Raw genomic sequence first — 3807 nt, 5'->3', positions numbered from 1 at the left:
AGCTCACTTCCTGGTTCTCTTAAAGGGACCTGACAGCACAGAACAGAGACAGGCTCCCAGGGAGCCCTCTGCCCTGCTCCCAGCGGCAGCTGCAGCGACTGCAAGGGGACATGAGAGCCCTTAGCAATAGGGTCCTGCAGCATTCTCTGGAGATAGCCTGACATTTCACAGCTGGCTGGCAGTGATGACTAGCCACCCCGGCAGCAATCACAAACCCGGAATCTGGCATGGGACAGCTCGCAGGATCAGGACCTAGGGGCCCAGTTTTGCACATGGCCCCCCTTACTCATGCGTTGAAGTCAATGGGACAATTTATGTAATCTGCATCAATGTTTGCAGGGTTGGGGAATAACTGACAAGGGGGCAGGAGTGAAACTGACTAGACAAAGGGCTGGCACATGCACAATGTAAACTGGAAAAGAGGGAAATCTCCATATCATCTCTTGCAGTTGCAGTGAATTTAGGTGTTATTTGTAACAGCAGCAAATAAAACATTCTCATTTTGCCTTGGCAGTTAAATGGACTGACATATTCAAAGACCTGAGCTTTACGTATTTAAATATGTTAGATAGGGTGACCAGATATCCCGATTTTATAGGGACAGTCCCAATTTTTGGGTCTTTTTCTTATATAGGCTCCTATCCCCCTCCTCCCCCCCACCCCCACACAATGTCCCGATTTTTCACATTTGCTGTCTCGTCACCCTAATGTTAGATGCCAACCTGGCAACCTACCTACACTGTTAAAGTTTGAAAAATCCATTTTTTAAAATCATGCCCCATTTCTATGTATATAGTGTCCTGTAAACACCACCCCATCACCCTCTTATTAAAGCCCCCCCCCCCCAAACCCTGGACCTAAAACAAACAAGTGTCCTTAGACTAGAGTGAGAGGAAATTGTGTCTGTGAGAGTGCATTGGGAGCAGGTAGAGAAGGGTTGGTAGGAGATAAGGAGGGATTCTGCTGAAATATTTTTGAAATATTAAGTAACCACTATTTTCCCCACTGTTGCTTTACAGCTTGCCCACCTCTCATCTCCACCACTAACTCAGTGCAAAGCACCAGTGCTAGCAACCTGACTAGAAAGTGGTAAGATTAGTCATAACCAACTCATTTAAAAGCCAGGAAGTGTTACCTCATTAGAGTGGGATTAGTGCTGGACCCAAGGCATAGTGTTGCAATCAGGGGTGGCTCTATATTTTTTGCTACCCCAAGCACAGTAGTCAGGCAGCCTTTGGCGGCATGCCTTTGGGCGGTCCGCAGTCACGCGGCTTCAACGGCGTTTCTGCTGGTGATCTGCCCGGTTCCGCAGCTTCGGCGTACCTGCCGGCGAAACTGCGGGAACGACGGACCTCCCGCAGCCACGCCGCTGAAGGCCGCCTAACTGCCGCCCCCTGCGACTTGCCACCCCAGGCATGCGCTTGCTGTGCTGGTGCCTGGAGCCGTCCCTGGCTGCAATGAAACACGAGGGCCATGAAAGCAATGAGAGCTGGTTACATTCGTACCCTTGGCAAGGATAGCACACAATGCATTGAGCCATGGTATTTGCTCCTTTCTCTCAGCACCCCACCTGTGCATCTGTACTCTCCACCTTTCCTTCAAAAAAGTGCCGTCTTCTCTACTCAGTCCTGTTGGGTGGGTAGCACCCTTCCAGTCTCTCACACACATCATAGACCAGTGGTTCTTAACCTGGGGTTCCTCCCCCCAGGGGTGTGAGACATGCCAGATTTGTTTAGAAGGTAAATCATCGAAAACACAAATTAAGCACAGACATGCAAGTATAGTTACTTTGTTTAATCAAACCTATGTATTTATTAACATTATACTTTTTTTTTAAACAATTACTGTAGTATACAAACAAAAAATATATCTAGGTTTAAGGGGTGCAAGAACATATTTTGAGAACCAAAGGGATGCAGGCTGCAGTAAAGGTTAAGAACCACTGCCATAGAGCTACTGCAGAGACTGGCCCTAAGGGTCGTGGAGCATCCACTGCTCACAACTGAGCAGAGACAGAACAAGCTTGAGCCCCACTCTTTGGGAGAGGGATCCCAGGACAAGGCACCCATGCCCCTGTAAGAAACAATACCCCAAGCTGCCTAACCTCTCCCCCCCCCCCCTTACTCCCTCTTGAAGGCACAAAGTTAGACACAGACTAATAATACCAAGAACACTAAGTTCATCTGCCATGTTGCTAGGTGACTGTTAAAGCAGTTTTTAGAAGTAAGCAGAAGATGTATTTAAAGATGAGCAGATTACGCTCCCATCAAATGCTCTGTGGCAACCTCTTTAGCTTAAGTAGTTGAATCCTCTATGTGGGATCAGTAGGAGGAGGATCCAGTTCCATCCTCTCCTTTTAAACTTACGGTCAGGTTAACTAGCATAGATTTAATCTCCCATCTCTTCCTTTTTACCGATTCCTCAGCTAGGAGGAAGATGGTGGGTAGAAGTTTGGGAGGTCAAGGCCACGGTATCCATAGGGGCAACACCAGATCATCACTCACAATGCCACGGTTAGATGGAAGAGAGCTCTCGCTCCCTTAGACCAGGCCCTGATTCTTCATCTCTATGCGTCTTGTACAGCCATTTCCACCCACGCAAAATGGATGTTACATGCCATCGTATCGATTTGGCAGCACTTTTCATTTACTTTGGGCAGGTGTCAAGGAACGTCCAGGGAGCCAGGCCCTGGAGCATAGGACTGTAGAGCAGCGACTCCCAAACTTTATTGCTTGACGTACCATAAAGTATCATTGCGAAGTGAATGGATAGAACATGGAGCTCACATATACAGTTGGCAAAGCCCTACTCTAGAGATCTTCGGCCATTGTGGCAGAAACAGCACTACACCTATTTCTTCAGGAGCAGAGCCGCTAGATCTGTTTTCATCGGAACTGTTTTTGTCCATGGCATTTTGATTAAACTGAAATTGTTCACAAATTTGTATCAATCAACAATATTTTGTTCATAAAAAAAACAAAGTTTCAAAATTTTCAAAGTGTCCCATGTTGGTGTTTCAGAACAAAAAGTTCTGATTGAGTAAAAAAAAAATTAAAAAGATCAAAATCAAAACCAAAAAAATTGGATTGACCCAAAATGAAGATTTTGCACTTTCTATTGGGATGAAAAAAATTGCAAGCCTCAACATTTTTTGTGGGATGGAAAACATCACTCCAGACACCGTCCTACCCACTTTTGCTCCGACATTGAGGGCAGCCTTGTGCATCCGAGGTGGTTAATGTGGCAGAAATGTTACGCAGCAAACCCAAGTCACCATCAGAGCCACGTTTTGGCCATCATTAATTAGGCCAGAATTGCTTGAAGCGTGGGGCGTCAGAGGCTCAGCAGATGCCATGCGGTGAAGCTGAAGTGAAGGGGGCACAATCGGGGCTTGTCTACACATGGAAGTTTACTGAAATAGCTATTCTGGAATTATTTTGGTATAAGCCCTGTGTGAACACTGACTGGAGTTTTCCCTGAGACTTGTTAAGACAGGAATTAACTCAGGGAAGTCCTGGGGCTTGTGTAACACAGGTCAGGCTAGATGACAATGGTCCCTTTTTGGTTGTAATCTATGAATACCAAAACTAGAGGGTTCATGCTACAAATAACTACTCCAGATCATTTATATTATCGTAGCACCTAGAAGCCCTACTCACGGACCAGAAACCCCTTGTGCTAGGGGCTGTATATATACAGAACATTCATTCTGGAGTAGTTATTCTGATAATTTTCCAAGTGTAGACAAGCCCTTGGTTTTATTGTCCTGACAGTGGACTTGGCTTCCCTAAACATGGTAAACCCTGA

This window comes from Chrysemys picta, chromosome 10 (assembly GCF_011386835.1).
Source record: "Chrysemys picta bellii isolate R12L10 chromosome 10, ASM1138683v2, whole genome shotgun sequence".
Taxonomy (NCBI): domain Eukaryota; kingdom Metazoa; phylum Chordata; order Testudines; family Emydidae; genus Chrysemys; species Chrysemys picta.
Note: the sequence above shows the minus strand (reverse complement) of the source record.